Source organism: Bacillus rossius, chromosome 17 (genome assembly GCF_032445375.1).
Source record: "Bacillus rossius redtenbacheri isolate Brsri chromosome 17, Brsri_v3, whole genome shotgun sequence".
Classification (NCBI taxonomy): domain Eukaryota; kingdom Metazoa; phylum Arthropoda; class Insecta; order Phasmatodea; family Bacillidae; genus Bacillus; species Bacillus rossius.
This window is the reverse complement of record NC_086344.1, coordinates 2471956-2499471: the sequence shown is the minus strand read 5'-3', so window position 1 is coordinate 2499471 and position 27516 is coordinate 2471956.

Here is a 27516-nt window from a genome sequence, read left to right as displayed (position 1 = left end):
AACAGATAAGAACGCTTTTGGTAGTGTAGGTGGTACGAATTGTTTTTCCGTTCCTTTGGTACAATAGTCAGTTTTTACAAAATTTGTTTAAGACAAAATTTTCGGACAAAAATTATGCCATTTAAAAATAATATGAACGGATTCGATGGTGTGCCTACTAAGGGAGTTACGAATTTAATCTTTCAACCCATGTTTTTTTCCATCCCTTGTAGTTATGGTTAATTCTATCAATAATGTATTTATACAAATGTTTTTGGCACAACTCATATGAGTTATAAATATATGATATATTTATATTATTATGGAAGTTATAGAAATTTTTCTGTTTTTAGAAAAACGCTTCCCCATTTAAACCCCTTTCGGGGAATTTTGCACATTGACGAACTTGACCGAGATGTTCAATTACTTTATTTTATTTATCAGTTTGGAAATGATTCGTGTAAAATTATGGCAATTATCGTGTCTAAAATGTTGATATATATAATTATATATATATATATGAACTTTTGATTTGATGATGGTTTTGGGAATATGGGCCATGAAACGAAAAATTATTTAAAAATTTTCAGGAAGTCACGCCGTAGTATTGGCTTAAACAATTTTTTTTTTGGAAACCAGTTACACAAGAAATAGTTTGTAAAACTACAATAAAGTTTTTATAAACTTTTAAACCACATGGCTATTTTAATTTTTTCTTTTATGAAATACTTTTCTTGAAATAATACTGAGTATTTCTCACTAAATTGGCTCGTAATTTTATTTATTTTAATCAATGTCATTCAAGTATATATTTTTAAACCATGGAAAATATATTGAATATTGAACTTTTTGAATTTATTTTTTATCACGTTTGTTATGTGTGCAGTTAATATTATAAAGCTTTGCAGGGAACGGTTCACAAGGGGAAAAAAACCTTAATTATTGGAGGTATTGAGACAACAAAAAGCATTAATGCCTGGGAAAGAATCCAAACCCAGTACTACAGCGAACACTTTTTTTTTCAGTGTTTCAGTTGTTTTCGTGTAAATGTTCAAATTAACAAATATATGTAAATTTACGTGAATATAACTGTTCTATTAGGAAAAAAAATTGGTTGTCTGTAAAGTCGGTTTACGGACGATAGTTTAACGTGACAACATCATAACAAAACATTGATGAAATGATTGCATACTTTTATGAATAAAATTGAATCATTTTTATTGAACTATCACTATTTTGTATGGATACAAAGAAGGAGTGAAATGAAATCTGCTATTTAATTGATAAATTTACTTTTATTGATCATTAATTCAAAAATGTTTATTACTTTAACGAAGAGATTATTTTAACTTTAACTTTTATACATGTTTGCTATTTAACTTCTTCCAATCTGTGTTATTCCGTTAAGGATAGGACGATGATAGGAAAAGAAGGAAACGAATGGGAGTGTTTCAAGTTTAATGTACCTCAAAAAAGTTAAATCGATGGTTGTTTCAATCGAGTGGAAGAGAGATAGATGCGGCGCAAGCGTACAATGAGCGTAAGGGACACAGCGTAACGGGACAATGTAAAGGGACACTTTTTTGTGCGTGCAGCCGGCGTTCATCGATTTATTAGACGTTGTCACGTCAAAAATTACAATGTGAGCACGTCGTTTCATTCTCGAAAGTATTGATGCTGTAGTGTTCCAAATATGGTACGGGATGTGTTTGTTGCTCAGGAATGTCAAGAGAAATGTTGCACTGAGAGAAAGGATTGTTTGCCTCAACAAAATATTTGTTCGTATGTGGCGAGATAATTATAATTTGTTAATTCAAACAAATATTTTGTAGTAGGAAAGATTCTGTTGACCCAAAAATAAATATTTGTTTTTTCAACTCAACTGTATATTTGGTCAAGTGTAACAAATCATTTTTGTTGCTTGCCAAATTTAGTTAAGCTTAAAAATTATTTTGTTACAGCAAGTAAATAATTGTTTCGCCACATATAAACAAATATTTGTTTGATTCAAACAAACCTTTTTTCTCTGTGTGGATATCCCTCACCGTACAGCCTACAAACTCGTTACGAACTTTTCGTGTGTGGATAAGGAAGGGTGGATGTTGACCCAGGGCTACTCGGTGACCGTATGACAGCTGAAAATGATTATACATACCCTCTTTTTTCCCTAGCAAGTACATGGCAGGCGGCAGGCGCCGAGGTAGCTAAATCCCCTGACAGAGGAAAATAAATTAGACGTGCGTGTACCTACGTAAGCACGTTAAAAGTTGCACCCTTATTTTCATTACAAATCACGAGCCAGTTGTAGCACAACACGAGCGACCTTTAGTTCGACAAATAAACAAAAAAAATTGGTTGTCTGTAAAGTCGGTTTACGGACGATAGTTTAACGTGACAACGTCATAACAAAACATTGATGAAATGATTGCATACTTTTATGAATAAAATTGAATCATTTTATTTTAATAATAAAAGAATAAATACTTGAAATAATACTAGTAATCAGATTTTTGAAATTCAAGAATAATTAACCTTTATTGCCGAAATTGTTGTTGTAATAAGCAATGAAAACCACATTAACTTTTCAATTTACTTTATAAACAGTCGACGAAACAGTTCACGTGTAGATGACTTGTAATTAATTTTAAATACTGGTGTTTAGCTGTAAAGTTTAAATATAATTATGAACAAGTTTTCATATAAATAAACTGTTATCAAATATCTATCATCAATTATATGAATCACCATAATTTTTTAGGCAATTGTAACATAACCTATTATTACTGCACTCGCCGACAGTGCAACGTAACACAGCGTAACGGAACAATGAGCGTAACGGGACACATTGTAACGGAACAATGTGCGTAACGGGACACTTTTTCATGCGTGCAGCCGGCGTTCATCGATTTATTAGACGTTGTCACGTCACAAAATTAGTTCATTTTATTTACATACCTTTGTAAATCTGTAACATCTTAGGTCTCGATAAAGGTCATTTGGTAGAAGTAACTATGTGAATGGAACGGAAATGTGTAACCACAGTGCTGCCATCTGTGGCGGATTGCGTGAACTAAAGTTCACAAAGCTAAAGGTAAATTTCTTAGTATTAACTGTTTCATGAGTTTTAACAAGATGGGCAGTATTTTAATAAAATTACTTGTCGAAATTCGGGTCCAAAGCCGAGGTTAAACATTTTTTCAAGTATTTTTTTTCAATTTTTATCTGAACTGTTTCATTAAATGTAAAATTTTAACATTTCGCTCAGCAAATCGAATGATTCGATAGTCTACGTAACTGCTTCGGCAAACAATTCTAGCGGCGGGTGCGGAAACTACGTGTGATTCACGTAAATATATGTAGTTTAATACACAGTTTTCGTAAATCTATCACGCTACGGCACTATTTGTAATAAATGTACGTTAAATTCCGTGCCCAAGTTTCGTATAATAAGTTCATTTGCAACACGAGTACACGTGAATTTGCTCGTTGCCGAAGTTACAGGTTACATGTCTCTGTCCTAGTACTGAAAGACTCATTCACCTTTTTTTTACAACTTTGACAAAATTAAACATCAAACATTTGACATTAAAAGGAAGATATTGCACTGCTTTCGTCACATGAAAGAGAACCAGCAAAGAGGTAAGTATCATAGACATCACGTATTTTCTAACATAATTTTCTCGGCTAATATAGTATAAGTAAACATGAAGAAAATAAAATTGCTGAAGCTGTGTTCGTTGATTTCATCATTTCAGTTAAGGAAATATTTGTAATAGCTGTAATAGTTGTACTAAGATATACAGGCATATTTTTATCAATTTTTCAGTGAACAATTTTTCATTCTTTTAGAAATACACAACGTGCTACGTTGTATATTTGCGTTAAAACACAACTGGACGAAACACGCATACGCATTGAGCTTAATCCTGTTTGATTTCTGTTGCAAGGTTCGCGCGCATTTCGATGTAGCCTACTTATTCCAAAATTCTACATTTAACGTGCCTTAGGTGGTATAACTCCCAAAAACTGGCCGTAGTTTAATCGTTAAATCCTGCATCAAGCTATCACATACGCTGACTACAAATGTTTGATGACAGTTCTAAATAAAAATAATATATTACGTGCTATACCTTCATTCAGCGGAAAAAAAAAAAAATGTTGACTCGGGCTTCAGTGGTTACACTTACCCGTTCGTTCCATGCGACTTGCGTCGCAGTCATGAAATTACTCCCGCCAAATGCCGTCTACCGAGATCTAAAATGTTTAACATAAAAAAAAAATTGGTTGTTTCCTAAAGTCGGTTTACGGACGATAGTTTAACGTGACAACGTCATAACAAAACATTGATGAAATGATTGCATACTTTTATGAATAAAATTGAATCATTTTTATTGAAATATCACTATTTCGTATGGATACAAAGAAGGAGTGAAATGAAATATACAATTTAATTGATAAATTTACTTTTATTTGCACTCATTAATTCAAATATGTTTATTACTTTAACGAAGAGATTATTTTAACTATATCTTTCATACATGTTTGCTATTTAACTTCCAATCTGTGTTATTCTGTTAAGGATATGACGATGATAGGAAAAGTAATAAACGAATGGGAGTGTTTCAAGTTTAATGTGCCTCGAAAAAAGTCAAATCGATGGTTGTTCCAATCGATTGGAAGAAAGATAGATGCGGCGCAAGCGTACAATGAGCGTAACGGGACACGGCGTAACGGGACAGTGTGCGTAACGGGACACGTCAAAAAAAAATTTTGGAAAAAAAATCCTTTTTTTCATCATAGATCATCTACGTGCCATCTTCTGACTTTTGTTTGAAGCGGACGTTCTGAATGACGTTAGGAACGAGCTCTGCGAGTGTTATCAGCGCCGAGGCGACGGAGCGGGTGTCGCGTCGCGCTGCTGGATGAAGGAATGCCGCGGTGATGCAGCTCCCGAACACCGGCGCTGCTCTTCGACCCGACAACACACACACACGGCGCCTGAGGGCTCGTTATGAACTTGCCCCGTCAGGGTGGCTGCGCGGGGGTGAAATGGGGGTAGTTCCCCGACGTACGGGGCGACAGCGGTTGACAGCCGGTGCGGTGTACAGCAGGGGTGAAGGGGGGTTATGCGACAGAGAGAGAGAGAGAGAGAGAGAGGTTTTGCACGAGCCCCACCCGCCCGGACCTTAAGGCCGAAGTTCGCGACAGAACCCGTCTCACGACCCCCTCCACCCTTCTCCTGGCGGACGAGAGAAACTGCCCTCCCTATTACGGACGCCAGGCCGCACCTGGGCCCAGATTACACGAGGGGGCGTGTTCCACCGGGGAGCCGGCCGTAAATACGGCCGCGGGACGGAGTCTGAGGTTCGTAACCTCGTTACGAGCGCCACGTTCGAGGCGGGAGCCACCCCGACGTAGGACCCAAACCCGCCGACCAAAGTCCAAAAATAAAAAATAGAATTTAAACTAACTTCCCCGAAAAAACCGTAACTCACCGGATATTAAACTGGCGAGGCAGCATCACTAGAATTCTCGTAACCACGCAGATCTCTAGAAAGTTTTTTCCTGCCTGTTATTAGCATGTGCTTTGTAAATAACTTCATATCCCATCCCACATCATCCCCTATTTTAGAGACGCACCCGAATTTATCGCGGGTGTCAAATGACAAAACAACAGCAGTCTGGCCAAACCCTCAGTTTTTGAGTATTTTGGTTATTAAAATATTTATAAACTTCATTCGTACGATCATGAGCACTATAGTCAAGTTTGTAGGTGAAAAAAAATGGGTGGCTTGCCTTGCAAAAGAGGAGGTGGAAGATTTTTTTTATATATATTTGTATATTGCTGCCAACATAAAGAAACCAAGTTAGCCAACATAATCGACCACATGAAAACCTTTCGCAGCTGAAAAACCATATGTTACTTTTTTTTCATTGTTTTTTCGAAGTTTCTGAAAAGTCGTTAACTTGAGCTATCTTTCTATTATAAAATTTTTAAAAAGATAATTAAATGTCCTGCAATTTATATTCCCATATCTTTTGTGTGGTACGAGTGGTAAGTGTGATATAGCTTCTTCAAAATTAAAATTTCCACTCAACTTCATAAAATAAATAAAATATGTCATTGATGAAATACCTCTCACCCTCCCCCCCCCCCCCCCAAGGATTAAATGTTTTAATGATATATATACGTATATGGCACATAACTCTCTGAAACATTAGAGCGCCGTGGTGATATGCGAAGTTCTCGAGTCCTTGGAGACAGAATTGACTTACTAATACTGTAATGTCATCAAGCAGTGATACAGTTTGAGGAGCAGAAACGAACTGTCATTTGGCTCAAGACGTGGACATTGAAAGGTGTACGATAATGCTCACACATTGTAATTTTAAGATTGCCATCTTTAATAGTAAACACAAGGTTGGAAACGTAAGATCTATTGTCAGCAGTATTAAAGCAGGATTCCACAGAGGAACTCATGTTGATCCAATAACATTTTTTCCCAAAGATTGTCTCTTTCGAAGCAGTCCGATGAATACTTGAAAATGATTCTCACATAAGAACTTGCAGCCTACCCGCCCAGATCGACTGCATTGTAATGACAAAGAGATAGAGAAAAACAGTTTGTTGTTGTAGACGGAGTATACCTCCTACATAAAATTGTTTGGCCTCGCAATGCTTCCTTTGCTACGATAGCTAAGATTTATTTTTAATTTCTTAAGAGACATAATGTATACCTTTTTGTGGCTTTAATTGATAGATATTTTTCATGAACTGTCACCAAAATATCTGTGCGCTTGCGGCACATGAAGAAACACTGCTCCCCTTGAGGCGAATATGATCAATCCAAGAAGTCGCTCACGAAATACATTTGGCAAAACGTCAAAACAAAAGTCGTCTGATCGAACTTCTCAAAACAGACTTTTAAGTGTGTGACATTGAAGTCAAGCACGTTGAATAGGACGTTAACTTATATACTGACAACAATGCCATTTCGAAAGCCAAGGAACTAAAAAATGTGGTCATAGTTGGAGAGGATATCGAAATTCTGGTGCTGATTACAGGGTCAGGGAAGTCGTTCAACAACATTTTCTTTCTTACGCTTGTGAGAGAGAAAGAGAGAGAGAGTACTGGTGATAAGTTATTCTCAAAATTAGATTATTTTAAGTTCTACCCAGACAGAATTCTGGTCTTCCATGCATTTTGTGAATCTGATATCACATCGACCATCTTTGGTCAAGGCAAGATTAAAATTGTGCAAAATTTTAAACAAATTTCCTGAAATGAACGCAGTCATTGAAGCATTCACTGATCCACTCAGCAGTCACGATGGCATAGTTGTAGCCGTGAACTAATTTTTAAAGCATTATATAAAGGCGACCGATGTCACGGCGGCCATCTTGGAGAACCTTACCTTGATCTTGTCATTGACCTTTGACCCGACGGCCATGTGGATACTGCCATTTTGTTTTGCCGCCAGCTTGGAATAGAATTCCCCACTCTCTAACGTTGCAATTTTCGTTATGGTCGCCATCTTGAAAATCTGTCATTTTTAAGCTAGAAAATCGAGAAAAATTTTAAATTTATAAAAAATTAATTTAATATAATTTTTATTTTAAAACGTAGTTTAAAAATGGCAGTCCTCAGTTCGAACCCTGTGAGGGCAAAAAAAAATCCATCCCCTGTGGTGACAGATGGCTGATTCACCCTCACCATTTTTCCCAATTATTACATTAACTGAATTATCCCCCCCCCCCCCTTCACTTTTTTATTGGCCAGAAATTAATTGTTGCTCGCAACTGTCATTCCTCCAGCTTTAATACTATTGGCTCTACCCAAGCACAATGCCCATACCCCACCCTCTTTATCAATTGCTATTCTTCTCCCCTTCCATTCCGTTCCTTGGCTTCCGTTTGCTAAACTAGTCTCGCCAAAACTGTGCCGAGAGCTAAGTTGTTTGAACGTCCTCGTGGTAAGGAGGTGCGGAGAGGTGTTCTTACTGCGACTGCGACACGGAAGAAATGAAGAATTTTACAGGGCACAAAAACCCTATAACATATATTTGTGTATATATATATCCTGTGTTTGTCGGGCTTTACCCGTTGTATTAAGCGTGAAAAAGCTTAATATTTTTGAAATTACAAGATCGGTTTTAAATAATAAATGTAAACAAATGGTGGTTTGGTGTTTTGGAGTCTTTTTTGACGTGACAACGTCTAATAAATCAATGAACGCCGGCTGCACGCTAGAAAAAGTGTCCCGTTACGCACATTGTCCCGTTACGCTGTGTCCTGTTGCACTCATTGTACGCTTGCGCCGCATCTATCTCCATTCCACTCGATTGGAACAACCATCGATTTGACTTTTTCGAGGCACATTAAACTTGAAACACTCCCATTCGTTTCCTACTTTTCCTATCATCGTCCTATCCTTAACAGAATAACACAGATTGGAAGAAGTTAAATAACAAACATGTATGAAAGTTATAGTTAAAATAGTCTGTTCGTTAAAGTAATAAACATATTTGAATTAATGAGTGCCTATAAAAGTAATTTTATCAATTAAATTGTAGATTTCATTTCACTCCTTTATATCCATACAAAATAGTGATAAATCAATAAAAATGATTCGATTTTATTCATTAAAGTTGGCAATAATTTCATCAATGTTTTGTTATGACGTTGTCACGTTAAACTATCGTCCGTAAACCGACTTTACAAACAACCGATTTTTTATTTTTTTATTTTTTTTGAGACGGTTATGTTCCTTTAATTTTAATCGTCAAGTGTGCAAAATTTTCTTCAAGAAGTATGAACATTTTCTGGAAGGGTGAGGGGAAAGTGATGGCGGGTGATTTTTCGAAATCTTATGTAGACAGTGGCCTTCCTCCGTTTTGAAGGTCAAGTGCGCCGAAGGGCCGCGCCAGCCCGCTCTCCCTGACTTCTCGTCCGCCCCGCGTGGTCAAACCGGGCCGAATGTGGATCCCAGCACAGCCAGCGCTCTGGCATGTAGGCCTACACGTGTCTGGAAGTTGTAAATGCTAATATCCCGCGCGGGCGTGATGCTGTTGTCAGCCGCAGCCGCTGCAAGCTGGACCAGTCGCGCGCCTGAGTTGTTTACAATGGAGCGGTCTGATCACTGATCACCGGAGACCCACCACAGAACACACAGGCTGTTTCAAAAATTCATGAATTTTTTACGTGAATACGTTGTAGGGATATACTCCTGACAAAAGGCCCCACTTTGCGGCGACAGTTTAGTCTGTAGGGTTGATCCTTCTCTCACTATGAGCTAACTACTATTGCCCCACAGTTGTGCGACTAGTTTCTATAGTGTATAGACACGTAGAGCTATAGAGATACTCCTGTACAAAAGGGCTCCAATTTGTGGCGACAGTTAGTTTGTATATGTGCTATTCCTTCTAGGCCACAGTTAGGTATTTAATTATGTGCAATTACTACTAGCTTGGCTGCTGTCAACACATAGATAGGTATACACATGTAATTCATAGGTGTGGATACAGTTGGTGATAGGTAGATTACAATACCATACAAAACACAATGGTAATTTTAATTATTTATTAATGAAATTCTAAATATCTCAGGTTTATCTTAAAAAAATATCAAATTATTTATTGCTTCCAAAAATCCTAACCATTGTTGGCACTGCAGAACACATATATATTAAAAAATGTCTGGAGTGACGATGCGCACATTCATTAACTAATCAAGTGTCTCTTTTGTTCGGGTTCGAAAATCTCATACATAGATTCAGTTTATAATTAGGGTTTACATAAGTCTTTACCTCGGCTAGATCAAAATGACGTAAGTCGGTAGAGCTCTGATGCTCTCTCTCCCAGACCACTGGGTAATTACAGTTGTGTGTTAAAATAAAGTGTCAAATTAGGTTCACGTAGTTAATTTTACAATAGTTCAGTTTATCAATGTTTCTCTTGAAATTAGGCCGCAGAATAACTAGGTATGGATGTGATACGTGATTCGTACTAACGAAATGGAGTAACAGACTCAGTCATTTCTTAGTCACGTATTTGTACACTCCTATTAACTTTATCCTTTTGGATAAAGCCCTAATAATACTCACTGACGTCCTAACAATACAATTATTACATCCTTTAGTGCGGATGCCTATTTCTGATAGCTATTTTTCAGGATAAAATTCCGACGACGTTCTGTATGTGTTCATCAATTAGTAGGCCATTACATTCTCTCTTAAAACCTTCTTAATTTAAGTCATCTTAACAATGCGTGCCAGATTTAAAATACGGCTCCTGATTGGCCAAGAACTAAAGACGGTTACACTATTTTTAATCAAACACATCAATTCTGCGCGCAACAATAGTGCGGAACACAAAATCTCACATTAAATTTGAATTAATAAATATAGGAATAACATTTTTCATTAATAAAAAACTGTGTTAATTTAACAATTTACCGTTTAGATGTCAATTGCTCCTATAGGGGTCCTTGCAACTGTTAGTCTCCAACGTTCGTTTCTAGTCGTAGAATTTCAATCACATGGATATACACATTAAATACAGATAGTTTTCAAATAATAAATATATATACATGAAACAAATAAATATATATTAAATTAAATAATTACTTAATCGGGGCTGAAATATACATAGTTGCCGTACAACGTCTTTGAAATTGCTTCCATAGTGGGAGGCAATTCTAAACACGAATGATAACAAAATCGGGGGGATACGGTTTTGGTGTTGCAGCTACATGTCTATCATCTCCATCCAAAAATGTAATCACGCCACTGGATAGCTAAAGGATCAAAGAATTCGTTAGTGAGGACTGTGACGTATCGCGTGCGGTGGAGGGGGAAGCGCCGCCATTTTGTGGTCAGTTTGGTTGCGTTTCGAGATTTCCGTTTAGTATAACTTTTGACTCGGAGAAGCTACGACGTTCGTTTGAGTTTCAATTGTCAGCTCTCGCCAAAATATATCGATTGCATGTATGAAACATTAGTGTAAAATATTTAAAGTGAATATATATGGTGTCAAAATAAAAAATATACATAATCGAAAATATATAATGACTTCTTAGTGTTCAAACATGATTATAACAAACATAAAATAGCGTATTTTATATTTTGTATAGAAAATATTACGTGTTACGTACACGTATTCACGTACAACACACGGCCGTGTCCATGACACAGCCACACCCCATATTTGTTTTTGTAAAATATTCTGTCAAATTACAAACATTTGTAAATTCGTCCATTTGCATGAAAACAGATTTATCACTACAAAATAGTGTTCCTAATAGTAATAGTAACACTGGGTTTGGTTTTTTCCGCCGGTAATTTATGCCCTGTGTGGTCCCAGTACCTACCTCCAATCGTTAAAAGTTATTTGTATACAGTTCCCCGAATAGTTTTCCAGTATTTACTTCGCACATTATTAAGCATGATAAAATCAAATAAAGTAATATTCGATTACCTTCCACAAGATTATTAAATAATTACGCTTGAATGAAACAACAATGAAATTGTTAAATTATGCGCCAATTTTCGTAATATATTCACAGTATTCTCTTAAAAAACCTATAGTATTACAAAGGTAATTTCTACACTTTATAGAAATAGGTTTATTTATTTTATTCACGCTTAACATTTTCATCAGTTTAAATTATGGTTCGCTTATTCTATGCAATTGTTTGTGATTTGAAAAGTATTTTGCTTTGTCTATGATTATGATTTTATCTTTGGTCATAAACCTTAAATTTTATTTTAATTCATTTTTTTCTCTGCATTTGTAAAGAATATGAGTTTTCATTACGGTACTTAATTTCTGGGCAAACCGTTCATGTTTTGTCAAAATTTATAGAATCGCTTTGTTATTAACAAGATAGAGGAGAATGTTCTTTTAGAATGTTCGTCAGTAAGCATGTTTTTAAGTTAGATTCTCCAAATATCTACTACAAGAAATATGACGATAGTAGTATGTTTTGGCCGGTACTGGCACAGGGTCCAGAGTGTGGTGCCTGTGGTGCCGACCGCCATATTGGATTGTGACGTCACGGCGGCAATCTTGGATGGTTGTGACCTTGAACTTTGACCTTGACCTTGAATTCGTCCTTCAAAACTTGTCAAAATTGCCCAAAATCGGGCAAAATTTGCCCAAAATTCCTCAAAAATCGCCAAAATTTCCATTTATGTGGAAAAAAATTCCGCCAAAAAATCTCAAAAAATTCCGCAATTCAAAAATTAGGATTTCGAAAATCCTCAAAAGCCATTTTGCCTTAGAAAGAACCCAAATTCCTTAAAGAGGCTTAAGCATCCTTGTCAACAGCCTCCGATAAGCCTCTGACGTCATCTAGGATTATGACCGCCTTTTTGAATGATGACGTCACCGTTGAAATTTCCGTTACGGTCGCCATCTTTAACTTTTTTATTTATTATCCGATTTTAATGAAAAAAAAATTTAAAATATATAAATAAATTCAAATAATAAAAATTTAATAGAAAATATTTAAAAAACAAACATTTACGACACGGAGCTCGGAGTCCTCGGTTCGAACCCGACGAGTGCAAAAAATAAAAATGGCGACCGATCCTTCCCTCACAGTGGCTTCTGGCAGACTGACCCCCACCACTTATTTAAAAGTATATATATCTTCACATAGTATGACGTCATGTCCGCCATCTTGAAAATCCGTAATTTTTATGCTAGAGATTCGGGAAAATTTTTAAAAATCATTAAAAAATTAACTAATCGAATTTAATAACAATAAAATATTACTTAAAAACCACTGTTGCACATATCGTTACGGTCACCATCTTGGATTATATAATTGTTCCATGTTTCGTAATGCCCACCATCATGGTTGAGGACGATGTCGTCGTTACACTTTATGTTACGACTGTCATATGGGATCCTATTACTGTTGAATGTTTCGTTACGGCAGCCATCTTGGAATCGTGTAATTATTTAGCTAGAAATTCGGGAAAAATTCCAAAATTCATTAAATAAATTTGTAAGCAATATACTGATTGATCCGGTCAGTTGCTGTCCCTGGTTCGATACTTGATCGATTCAATAAAGTTTAATTTTATGTAAAAATATTAATTTCAATAAACCATTTTCAACATTCTTAAAGATACTTTAAATCCTCTACTACAATCATCCTATCAGACATCAAGACCAACATCTTGGAATATTCGTAATAATTAACCTAGAAATTCAGGAAAAAGTTAAAAACTCATTAAATAAATTTGCAAACAATATACTGATTAATTAGGTCGACTAAGGTCCTTGGCACGATCCTGGACGAAGTTAAAATAAATGTAATTTAAATACCAGAAAAGTGTAAGGTTCGAGAAATAAAAAACACCACAAAGTCTTTTACAAACATACTATTTATTACACAATTTATATCCTACTACAGGATCACTTGCGAAAGCCAGCAATCTTATAATCATTTAGGTCCGCATAGGCGTGAAATGACTAATTCTTAGCTCCAATCGGTCTATACTAGAAAGAGTCCAGCCAGAACCTTAACAGACATAGTCCTCCTCTTCTTGGCAGAGTTTCTGGATACCGTTTTTAACAGTTTGCTTCACATCGTCAGAACTGTAAATCACTGCAGCCGATGTCTTGAATGCACACTTCTTCACTTCGTCTTCGAATGGATACGGCTTTCCATATATACTGTCCAACCACAAGTTATATTTTAATGGTCCGTTTGTTGCTACGTCATCAGTAAGCTGATTGATTATGTTCTGTCTGATATCATCAAGAAAATTACAAATGTCTTTCGACTCACCTAACGTATTTAGATAATAGTAGTCTTTCAATGTTCCACAAAATGCAGACTGCGCCAAGTAGAACCCATTATCATTCACTTGTAATGCGCCAAACACAGTCTTAGGTTTATTTTCATGTCCAGACGGTATAGCAATCGGTTGCTGCACATCGGTTTTCTTGCTTGTTCTCTTACGAGTCTCCAATCTAAAGCGAGGAATCGAAATTTCTACAGGTAGTTCTTCAGTTGACACACTGACTGTACCGTTGCATTTTTTCGCATGTCGACGCATATTATCAATTCGAGTAAACCATTCATAACACTCATCACAGCGAAACTTCATGCGAGAAGGATTCTTCCTGCATTTACTCCGTTCATGTCTCCGTACATCATGAGCAAATGCGAACGACATATCACAGTAGCTGCAAGGATACCGGGGTGATGAAGACGTGCCTTTCAGACCCGATCCAGATACTGACGTTGTCGCAGTTGCACCATCTCCAGGCATGCTCTTATGAACATCAATGCAGCGTTGTTGTATAGAAACCTTTACTTTCTGCCGCACAGCAGGACCTTTGCATATCTTCATGTGCGTTTTCATATTATCTTTTCTGGCAATTTGCTTATGAAATTTCTCACAAACAAACATTTTACGATAATGGTTCTTGGTACATTCTCTCTTCTCATGCCGTCGAGCATTGCTGCTGTTTGAGAAAATCTTGTCGCAGTAACAGCACCGATGTTCGTTAGTCGTTGTCGAATCACCAGTCATTGAAGTCTCCATCGAGGACGAAATGAAGTTCGTCGAGTTTTCCTGTGTAGCCAGCACCACCGGCATTAAAGTCTCTTCTGCTGACGGTATCGCGACTGTTGAAGTCTCCTCTTGTGATGACGTCGTCGTTGCCGACGGGATCTGCACCTTCTCCGCCATAGCTGACGTCAGGGTTCCCGTAGTCGATGGTACAACATCCATCAAGTTCGTCGTTTCAGACGGTAAAGATGCCATCGAGTTCACAAGAACATGTGATTGACACGACTTATGCGCCAGATGAAACAAACTAGGTGATCCTTACACTGGCGACGTCAGTAACAAACTGAGCAACCTGCTGTCCAGGACTCGCTTATATACACGCACCGGTTGGAATAATACTCTAGTCAAATCAAGACCCAATTACTATAATACTCAAGTCAAAACATCATTTAAAAAAGAAGCACACCAAAATAAGGTAACGCATTTTGAAACAAATTCATCAAATGAAATGAACACGCAATGCACGCACTTGCAGCTTGCATCACAAAGTTAACATTTAAATTTCATTCAAGCGAAGTACCAAGCCAATGTCACATCATATTAACATCCTATTGGTCATACTATCCTCAAAATATCACAGTCTTATAAATCACACCAGTTATAGAAGGACTTGTAGTTTATAACACACATCATTTCAGCCATTGTTCTTTAACAAATTCGAATTTAAAAATGCAAAATGTAAGTACTTGTTAAATTGAAGAACCAGGTACGTAAATATTTTATATACTTTATGGACACTGTAGACGCAAAGAGAATGAAAGTACATGTGTAAGAATGATATTTAATAATACTCATATTAAATTGTATATTTATTTCCAATAAAATACATCTGATCAAAAAAAGTAGGTTTTATTCTATAAACCCTGCATTTCGTAGTTCATGTTTCTTTGAGGATGTATAAATTTTCAACATTTTGCGAACCAAGTAGAAGTTTTAGCCTATTCTCCAATCATTTGGATTGACTCTCGATGATCAATTTGGTCTCGCGTGCTACGGCTTCCATCTTCTTTACATAAATGTTATTATTAGTATTAAAAATTTCGCGTCCGTGTCACTATCACAGACGTAAAGGCATCATCACCGTAGCTATCAGTTATAATACCAGGAGCTGCATCAATATCACTCATTTTATGATATCGTTTCCACATTTCTGTTGTCAGAGATGTACCACAATCTATGATCTTGTGAGCTTTACAATATTCTCTATTGTTTTCTAGACATGGTTCGCTACATTCTCATTTTCTTTAAAAGCCTGTGTGTCCAGTTTTATTATTTAATCCGTCAACCCATCATCCCAAACTCAATTAAATCATCTTAGCATATAGAAAAAAAAATCAACAAAGTACCTTTCATTTAATCTTAGGAACCGCATCATCCTTTCCACCTACAGTTTAGTTTCTTGAGCCCAAGAGTCTTTCATTATATTCCATGCAGTGTTCTTTAAGAGATGTGGTATACCACCATTTCTACATACAAATCCATCCTAGTTTTAGGCGTAGTACATGATTGGAATTCAAATGGAGTTAGTAACTATTGAGTAGGATGTTTATTCTGGTGTAGTATGTTTTCACTGAAACCCAGAGGTTTGCTCACCGTCTGATTACTAAACGGCACACACTCATATATAATTGATTTTAGCTTATTGTAACTTTCAACATGAACTATACTTAAAAGTAGAGATAATTTTTAGTTTTTGATCTGAAGTAACTGATTTACATCTTGGCCTAAATATTAATTTTAGGAACTTGATTACTACTTTGCACTTGGATTGATGAGTAACTAAAACCCCTTGAACGAATTCAAATTATCTTAGATTAGCAAATAATTTTACTTATACTATAGTGTGACTTATTAATTCTGTGAATCAGATAGGTTGTATCATTGTTATGTCAACGATACAACAACACTTTGATAATACACTACCATTAGTTACAGATATCACATACTTTTATTTACCACAGATAACATAGTTACACTAAGAAATATTTTCAGTTTGTATTCTAGTAGGGTTAATTTACACTCTTCAATTCGTTCATCCTGGCAGGACACAACAGATGTTAGGAAATTGATAATAAATAATTAATAATTTCCGTTTGACACATTAGTGGGTTCCGCGCATTATATATGCAAAAATTATTATAACCATGTGTTGAACAAAGTAACAATATCTTTTTTTTGTAGTATTACATATATTCTTGGTTATTGGTTCCCAAAGTAATTTTTTGTAAAAGTGACGAAAATTTTTTTTTCTCTACTTACGTCAATTTCAGAGAGTATCGCTCATAGTTTGAAGTACAGAGTAAAAGGCGAACACGGTTTTTTAACATTAAAAATATTGTTTTGTGTAACTTTGTTTACTGCAATAATTTGTAATATATTTTTTTTAATTTTAGTACGATTTTTTTAAGTTTTCTTAGACCAGTTATTAGCAGGTATTACAATAGTCGTGTAGTGGAAGTCATTCTGAAAATAAAAATATATTATGCTAAACAAATTATTATATAATTGGAGAAACCACTTGTAGCTTTTGGATAGTTCTAATAAAAATAAATTCCATTTAATTATGTGAGTAGTGTAGAATAGGGGTTTCGGCGCCAGCTTCAAGGCTTTGAGCAGGTGGCGCCGACCGCCATCTTGGATTGTGACGTCACGGCGGCCATCTTGGACTCAAAATTCCTTAAAAATGACTCAAGGTGATTCAAGTATAAAGTAATATTCTAACATTCACTGAGCTGGATTTTGCGAGACTTATATTGGTTTTCTCCGTGTGCTCCTAATTTTACCTGGCAATATTTTTTTTACTTACTCCGTGTGCTTCTGGCTATTCCTGGTAAGACTTCTGTTAGTATATACGTGTGCTTCTGGTTATTCCTGAGAAAACCATCGCAACATTCTTTTTATTTTAAATTAAGATGTGTCGTTGTAGCCTTGTAGCGGTCGGGTCCGCTATATTTAAAACTGCGCTCGCCGTCGCGGGCCTCCGGCACTCCGTTCCCCTCCTCCTTCTCCCTCCCTTTCCCCTTCCTAGTGATGTTAAATTTTTACTCGTTTCCCCCTCCACTTGATCGGCGCATGCGTGCGCTGCGGCGCGAGCTTATAAATTCAGCTGCAACCATGTTGAGGGTCTTCTTCTACTGGTTTACTTAGTCAGGCTCGGTTGTCAGCAGTAGCTGATCTGTTGGTTGTCTACTAGCATGTAGTCCGAGAGGTTCTAGTTGAACTTCGTGCGTGTGCGACCTCAGGGGAGAAATGTAAGTTGGTTTGAGTCGTCAGTGAGGCGGTGGCCCTCACCCTAATGTAGAGTCATCCATTCTTGAATTTGTTCTGTCTAAATTCCTTTTCGGCCGCCACCTAGAAAACATGTTTGGATTTTTGCATTAAATTAACTTCATCTTCGCTTCCGTTTTTCTGTTTGTAACTGTCTCCCCCTGAGACGTCGTCGCACGTATTTGTTTGTTAAAGTTTATTAAAGAATAATGTAAATTCTTTCTTTCTTGTACATGCACTTTGCAGTAGTTTTGTAATTCTACCTAAAATGAATTTAACTTCATTTGTGGCAATGCTTGTGTTTCGAGTTAACTGCGCATTGTCTCTTTTTGACGATCCGTTGTTTGGATCGCTTACAGTGTAGCCGGCTTACCCATTAAAATTTTAATTGTCAACTAACTCGCTTTGTCAGAAATTGTTCTCAATTTATGTATTCAGCCTTGCATTGTTTTCACTTAACATTATCAGAAATGTTAACGTAATGTTTTTTGGATTAATTTTGATTTTGAATAAAATGTCTGTGTACCTGAAACCATTTACCTTGCATACCTGATCTGCTCCATTCATGTATACCCCAGTCCATGCCAGGTTCTGGCCTCCATCCACGTTTAGTTAGGCCCTTTTCAGCCTATTTATAAAATAGGAGTTTATGTTGTTTTTATACAAATCTACATTTTTATTTGAGCTTCATAAAATTTTGAACACTTGCCCTTCCAAACATAATATTTCGAAAAATCAGCCGCTATCACTTCCCACTGCCCCTTCGCATCTAAAGAAAATGTTGATACTTCTTGATGAAATTTTGCACACTTGATGTTTAAAATAAAAGGAACATAACTGTCTACTTCTGACGTCGTAAAAAAGACCCCAAACACCCATCCACCATTTGATTACAGTTATTTAAAGTAAATTAATTTTGTAATCTCAAAATTATTAAACCTTTTCATGCTTTTTACACTGAGTAAAGCCTGACAAACACCCGGTATTCAATTATATATACATGTACACATATATGTTACAGGTTTTTTTTTGTGCCCTGTAACACTCTTCCTTTCTTCCCGGACTTAATCGTATTTTGGCACCTGTAGGCAAAAATTACGCACCGAACACGAAATTTGTGTTTTTGTTCTGTTCATCCCTAAAGGGTTAGGCTTCCAGCAATGTTTGCACGTCAGACCTCGTGTCCGGGAACCAGATTGGTCCGACCTACGGCCGGCATTTTCACGGTCCCTCCCACATGTGCGCCCTATCAGGGTAGGGTGGGAGAAACTTCCAGTTCGTTTATACATTCCACAGCAATAAATTTAAACAGAACTGCTAGGGATCACTCCCTGTTGTTGATCGGGAGGGTGTTAGGGCTTCGGCAATGACCAGCGGCTGGGGCCACCAACACAGCATAGTCACCGCATCAGCCCCGTACCTCACTCAGCTGACCAGACAGTTGGCTGTGTCCTGAGCCCTGAGACTTTATCAGCACTGCTGGCACCTTCCCCGATCTCCCACATCACACTGGGACCCAGTGAACCCGTGGTCCGGTGGAGGCCTATCCCACCTCTGCTAGCTGTCCAGGCTGGTACCGGAGCTGTGTCGTCACTCACCACGTCGACTCCACATCAGGCTAGGGAACCCTTGGAGCCTGCTCCAAGCGATCGGAGCAGCACCACCAAGTACTAGTCCTGCCCAATCAGAGTCCTGGGCCTTGGAGGAAACATGAACGGGACACCAGTGACCACGTGACTCCCGATCTCTTCCGAACGAGGCTTCGGAAGATTGTTCTCGCCAGTTCTGGAAGGCGAAGTTCTTTGAGCCAGCCGAGTGTAAATACCCCCTGGATGCTAGCGGGAGTGCAGTCACACACTTGCTCGTAATCAACGACTGCATGCCAGAAAACCAATAAAAGACAAGAGGACGGGAGTGCGGGAGGGCGGGTTTTCCCCCTCTACCACTCAAACTCTTAATGACTACAAAATGGGAGGACAAGAGCCCCTAAAAAAAGGCTTGTACCTCCCCCGCGCTGAAGGATTCCCCTGTGATGAACAAGTGGCGCGGGAGTGCAGTCAGCAGTAAATTGTATCCAGTATTGTTAATAATCTTTAGCAAGGGTGTGATCTTATTTGTGGTAGTGGCAGTGTGTGAATATAATCAGCAAATATTCTTTGTAACCAGCTATAGCAGTATTAAATGTTATAGTTCTGTATGCTGTAATAATTTTGCCTTTTTAATTATTGTTCCCAGTTAGCAGTCAACACGAGTATGCCACTCGTCGAGAGGAATGCTAACAAGTTAGAATGACAAGATATAATGTGCAATGTCCGGGTACCAATTACTTTTGTGTGTTTAACTTGGACTTATTTGTTAATTGATTTATTAACTTCATCACATTCATTCCGTTGATCAAAAATATCCATCTTGGTGTTCCTTTTCAAGGAACTACATATATATGATTTCGAAAAATATTTTTAGTTACATATTTCTTGCGAAATTTAAGATTTTTGAAGTTATGTATTTGCAGCTATTAATTTAAAAAAATGGTTTAATGTATCCAATCATATAGTAGTGTAACTTCTAACGTATTTAAATAAGTACATTCACACATTTTGACGTGACAACGTCTAATAAATCGATGAACGCTGGCTGCACGCACAATAAAGTGTCCCGTTACGCACATTGTCCCATTACGCTGTGTCCCTTTACGCTCATTGTACGCTTGCGCCGCATCTATCTCTCTTCCACTCGATTGGAACAACCATCGATTTGACTTTTTCGAGGCACATTAAACTTGAAACACTCCCTTTCGTTTCCTACTTTTCCTATCATCGTCCTATCCTTAACAGAATAACACATATTGGAAGAAGTTAAATAGCAAACATGTATAAAAGTTATAGTTAAAATAATCTCTTCGTTTAAGTAATAAACATATTTGAATTAATGAGTGCAAATAAAAGTAAATTTATCAATTAAATTGTAGATTTCATTTCACTCCTTCTTTGTATCCATACAAAAGAGTGATAATTCAATAAAAATGATTCAATTTTATTCATTAAAGTAAGGAATCATTTCATCAATGTTTTGTTATGACGTTGTCACGTTAAACTATCGTCCGTAAACCTACTTTACAGACAACCAATTTTTAACACAGTGTAGGTTCTGTCTCTTTGTCTCTTTCCGCGCTGCCTTTTCTTCAAACTGCACCTGGATTAATGTGCGGTTCTTTGAAAAGCCATGGATCTGTCCATCATCCGTTCGTCCGTCAACTGGCCGAGTGATTCACAACACTCCGCGCATTTTTCCATTTCATTGTTGCCAACTGAAAGAAGTATTACATTTTGGAGAAACCCTTCTCTGGTGAATGTATATATGTTACTTTGATTGTCAAATAAGCTAAGCGCTTTTAAATCATCGAACTATTTTTTTCCCACCTACCATTTATTGTTATACTAGTAAAAAAAGCGGCTTCGCTTGCGCAAATTCAGGGTATTGCTAAAGAAAAGTATGTAAATAATTCCAAAAAAAATTTTTTTTCTAAATAAATAAACTCAAAGTACCTACTCTACGTAATTAAATATTTGCGTTTTTTATGTTAAGATTCTTACATTCGGCTTGTTTGGTAACGAGATACGAATGTATTATGATGAAACATAACTTAATCTATTTTCACATCCCTAAAAGACGAAATCAGAAAAAGTTTTAAAAAAAATTAAATTTTTAGCTCTATATGCTTGATGTTCATTTTTAATTTCTACATCTTCAATCTAGTAGATTCTGAAATATGCATTTTATCTCTTTAAATCAAACTTAACCACTTAACTTTAGGGGCGGACTCTCTTACAAAAGTTAAACAATAATATAGTTTATTAATTTTTTATATTACTTTGACTCTTTCTCTATTAGTTTCAGAGATACGATTTTTTAATAAACACTTATCCCGTATTCACGGGGTATTTCAATAAAACAATAATTTTAATAAACGGAAATATAAGCAATAAGTTACTCTAGATGCAAGTTTTTTTTTAATTTATAACATCTTATTCCAACTGAATTTAAGAGGTTAGTTTTTTGTTTTAAAAACACTAGTAACCTTTTTACCAATCTTAGAGATTGAAATTCGTAAACTGGTACTATTGTGGTTGTTAATATTTGTGTGTTTATTACTGCCACACTAAATAATTTTTTATGCTTAGTTTATTCAGAGATGTAATTAATAATCATACATTTCATTTTCACCCCTTAGGGTTTGTATTTCACAATTTGGTAAAATTGTTTTTAGTAGATTTCGTATTTTTATTATTGGTCCATTGTATAATTTATTATGCTTGGTTAGCTTAGGAGATATAATTAATTATGTTCAATTCATACTTACCTCTTTTTCACCCCTTATGCGTTGATTTTCACAAAATGTTAAAATATTCATATATTACTATCACCCTCCTGCCATTATATACTTGGTTGTGTTGATGCATACCATATATCTCAGCATCTAAATAACTAACAGTCAACCAAATAATATTATTTTAATAATTAGGGATTCATTGCAATTTGTAAATGTCCGTCATTATTGTCATTGAAATATTTTGTGAAGCTTATCATAATTATTTGTTTTGTAACCGCAGTAGTAATCGAAGAATACATATACAGAATGTTCGCGAACCACGAGGCATAAATTTACTGGGTGGAAGGGTATTCCAAAAAATGCAATTTTTTTTATTGACCATGTGTCTTGAAAAACAACCCTACAAATTTACAGGCTTTAACAATAGCGCGCTAATTTGAATTTCCCGCGCATTATGCGTGGCTGTGAGGACACGCTATAGTAGAGCCGTGGTGTTATATATATATATATATATATATATAACACCACGGCTCTACTATAGCGTGTCCTCACAGCCACGCATAATGCGCGGGAAATTCAACCTACCCTATATATATATATATATATATATATATATATATATATATATATATATATATATATATATATATATATAGGGTAGGTGACCCAAATATGAGACCCGGCCTTAATATGAGACCCTTGGTTATCTTGACAAGTAAGAGCTACTACCTATCAACCGCTCTTGGAACTAACAGAAGCCTCCATTTCCCGACCACGGATAGAGTGAGACTTTTATCTGACGCGCGCGAGATCTAGAATTACAGTTTATACGATATTCTTCATTTTGAGTTTTCGTGAGTGGCATCTTGCAGCTTTATTATCAACATAGAGGTACGTTTATATTAATTATCCATTCATACTCTCTTATGAGCAGTGAAGTAAGCTTCCATGTGTATAAATAAGGAACTATGGCAGTTTAAAATTTCAGCCTTGTTGTTGTGTTTTGTAGCGGCCATTATAAGGTGCCTAATATGAGACCACTAACATGTCCTAATTTGAGATAGGGTCTCATATTAGGAGTAAGGCTCATATTATGTGATTTATATTTAAAATAATACTGTCGCTGTAAGAACAGTAACTAACAAGTTTAATTTTGTATAAAATATATTAAAATTTTGTAATAGAACATAGTTTGATATGTAGGCCCTGCTGAGAAGGCCAGGGAAAGCCACGTTTCGATCATCTGCTTACCTCCACACTCATCTCATAAGTAGAGACCCGGAAAATTCGCGGGTTCATTTCGTGTTATGCTAAAATTCAAATAATTATACCTCAGTGCTGCTTTTGTCATTGGTTCACTGTTAATCTGGAGGACCGAGGGCCAATTAGAGACCCTCACTCATAGAAGTGTCGAATCACAGGCCACCCAGTCGAGACGACTCACAAGTCAGCAGCCAATGAACAGTTGGCATTTTCCCGAGTGTGTAGAGGATATTGGAGTCTATCCTGGAGGTCATTGAACCCGCGAATTTTCCGGGTCTCTACTCATAAGATGCAGCCGTTGGACGTAGGTTTTATGTTCCCTCTCAAGACATATTATGCTCAAGAAGTAGAAGACTGGCTGCGCCAAAACCCAAATCATGTTGTTACAAACTTAACAGTGGCTAAACTTTTCAGTGCTGCATACCAAAGAGCAGCAACAATGGAAATATCTGTTAATTCTTTTAATAAAACAGGCCTGTTTCCATTCAACCAAAACATATTTCGTATTTATGAATTTGGTGCTTTCTCTGGATCATTAAATGGCCAAGAAACTAAAGAAGAAAATAGAGCTCAAGAGAATTCAGGTACAGCCATTTGTAGAGAAGACCAGAGCCACCCAAGAGAAACTTAGATGCAGACAGATCAGCCATGTTGCAGCAGTGCAGTTAGGCCCTTTATCAGACCTGTGGATATTTCACCACTACCAAATTTTCCTTCAAAAGAAACATCCAGTAGATGTGGCAGTGATAATGTTATCACATCATCGCCATACAAAACAAGCTTGGATGAAAATGTCCCAAGAAAGAAAAAGGCTGAAGCTCGTAAGAAATTGGTTTTTGGGAAACAGAAAGGAAACGATGCTAGACCTACACAAACCAGATCTCGCAACACGGACCAATTACGGATAACTACCAAATCATTCATCGCTGTAGATTCTGAGGACTCCAGTGACGAAAATATTTCGCTGCATGACAGTTCAAATGAAAGTGATGGATCTGAAAGTGATGATGATGCAGAGTGTTTGTTATGCTGCTGCCTTTTCTCAGAGGACAAACATGGCGAGAAATGGCGGCAGTGCCTCAAGTGCTATGGGTGGGCTCATGAAGATTGCGGAGCTGATCCATGTTTTGTGTGTCCTACGTGTAACAAACAAAAGTGCAAAAAGTAACTAAATGATATCAAATATGGCATTTGGAACATAATGGAGGGGATGTCTCATATTAGGAACACATTTTTGTTTTCATAAAATTTCGCATTTTTTTAATTTCTTAGTTTAATTACTTTCTGTTTTAATACAAGTTCTCAATCCTGTTTTGAAGTAAAAGTGCATTACATAATATATCATCTAAGATAAATAAATCTAGCAATAGTGGTTTTAATAACAAAATATAAAATTTTTTAAAAAAGGGTCTCATATTCGGTACACTTGCCCTATATATATATCTTTATATACATATTTCTTGTGTGCGTGTGTATGTCACTGAACTCCTCTTAGACGGCTGGACCGATTTTGATGAAATTTTTTGTGTGAGTTCACGGGGATTCGAGGATGGTTTAGATTCACAATTTGGTCCACTGGAAAATGTTTATTTAATTAATTTTTTATTTATAATTTGTTGTTGGTCTTTGAATGGTTTAGGTTTACAGTATATATATATGTGTGTGTTGTGTATTTATTTATGTGTTGTTGTTAATCTTTGGATGGATTTTATGAATTGTTGTTATTACATTAAAATTAAAATAGAATTGGTTATTGAGATTATTATATTATTATTTATTGAAATAACATTTTAAAGTGTAATTAAAAATATAGGTGCAAATTTGTGAGGTGCAGTATTGAAGTGAGTATTTTACATGATTTTTCATTACTTTTAATTATGTATAGACGTGCATTCAATAACAATCAACTTAACCTACAATTTTAAATTGTTAGTTCTCATTTTATTCTATGCAACTTATGACGTATTGATGTCTCTTTGAAAATAAAAATATAAGTTTGTAAAATAAATTATAACATTTATATAATTTAAATTACTTAAAGTAATTATAGTTTAAAGTATATTTAAAATTGAAGTTTTGTATTTTTTAATTTATAGTTTTTTTTTAATTACGATTTTTGGATTTACAACGTTTGAACAGGACACCGTCTGTCGGGTCCACTTTAAAGTGTGTGTTCAGGTGGATTTAATAATTGTTTAGATTCACAATTCAAGCCGATAAATCATATTTGTAATTAATTAATTAATTTAATTAATGTTGTTGAACTTTCGATGTTTTACATAGGATCCGGTCGGAAGCGCTGTGGTCGCGTTATCGAATATTCAAAAATATTTTATTTTTATTTCAGTTCGACCCGGCAGATGGTGCTGCGATTATATTCAGGGAAATTTCCTGTAAATTTTCAAATTTAAAATGTTTGAACAAAACAACGTCTGTTGGGTCCGCTAGTATATATATATATATATATATATATATATATATATAATGCATTTTGTTGACTACGAGATCACTTAAAATGATGATACAAAATGACAAATAGGTAGTGGTCTCAATAAAGTTATGGGAGACCGAAAATGATGACAGCTGAAACGGAATTCAAACGTAAGTCCTTCCGTGGTGCGATTTCCGTGTGTTAACCACTTCGCCCCCTCGCTCTAATCCAGAGCTCGAAGACCAAGGGTCGGAAGCTCGCAAGTAGAGGAACACGATGCGTTCTGGTGCACAGGTGTGTTGGCGAGGAGGGGGGTGGCTGAAGTAAGAGGGGGAAGGCGTAATGCCGGAGGAGCGAGAGTGGCAAGGGGTAGGGTGACGAGGACGAGGTGATTGGCCGGAAACGTTCCTTGTCCTCCGACGGCCCCCTCCCCTCCCCGCTCCGGGGCACTTGACCGATGGAGCCTGGCGATGAAGGGGAGGGGGAAGGGTACAGACAGGCGGTGTGGGACCCGACAGCTGTCTGGGGCAGAGGGCATATACGGGTGATGGATGGGGGCATATGGCTTGGCAAAGGGCTCGAGTACGCGAGTAGGTGTGTGGGTGGGTAGGCGTCAGGATTGGAGAGTGTCGAGAATAACGCCCCAGACAACCGGGCCTATCTATGTAAAGTAAACTCCAGCGAGTCACTGCGCGGTATCAAAGTTTGTGGTCCCAAAACTGAAGAGGGTTGTATACGAAACAAATTAAAGCTCAAAATTGCCCAAAAATTACTTAAAATTTGCCAACATTTGCTAAAAATTAGCATAAATAAACCCATTTTTCAGTTTTTTGGACACAATTACTGCAAAAAAAATCTAATAAAAAATTTCAAAACTTTGGACTCCAAAAAATTTCAAAATATTGTTGCCTTTAAAAACTCGACCATTCCCCAAAGTGGCTTAAATTCCCCGTCGTCTAGCCACCTAAGCCGCCGAGGTCATGTCCACCATCTTGTCATCTGTTGGCGACCAGCATTTTTAATAGTATCGTCTTCTTGAAAATCCGTAATTATTATCCAAAAAATTTTGGGAAAATTTTAAAGTACCTAATAGCTCGGAGTCCTCGGTTGAAATACCAATTCCGGTTCGATTTTGATCTGGTGGGTGTCATGCTCTGGTTATATTCCGATGGCTAGTTGCACCATTCTTCCCTTCGATCCGCGATCCAATGATCCTATCCCATTTCTCTGAACGTTGCCTGACACATGTTGGGGACTACACGATCTTCGTTCCCGTGAACTATCTTTTATAAGTAGTATACGAATGTATGTCCGGGCCCAGGCGCCAGGCGCCAGGTAACAGGACAAGTAGATCACGGCGGCCATCTTGGATCCGCCAAATTGGATGACGTCATTGTGTTCTCGAACATTCCGGCGATGTGTTTTTCGCCATATTGGATGATGACGTCACTGTTGCAGTTTCCGTTATGGCCGCCATCTTTAAAATCTTTATTTATTATCCGATTTTAATGATATTTTCTTAAATTTATAAAAAAATTCACTTAATAAAATTTTAATATTTTTTTATAAAAAACATACTTTACGACACGGAGTTTAGAGTCCTCGGTTCGACCCCGACAAAGTCAAAAAAAATTAAAAAATGGCGACCGATCCTTC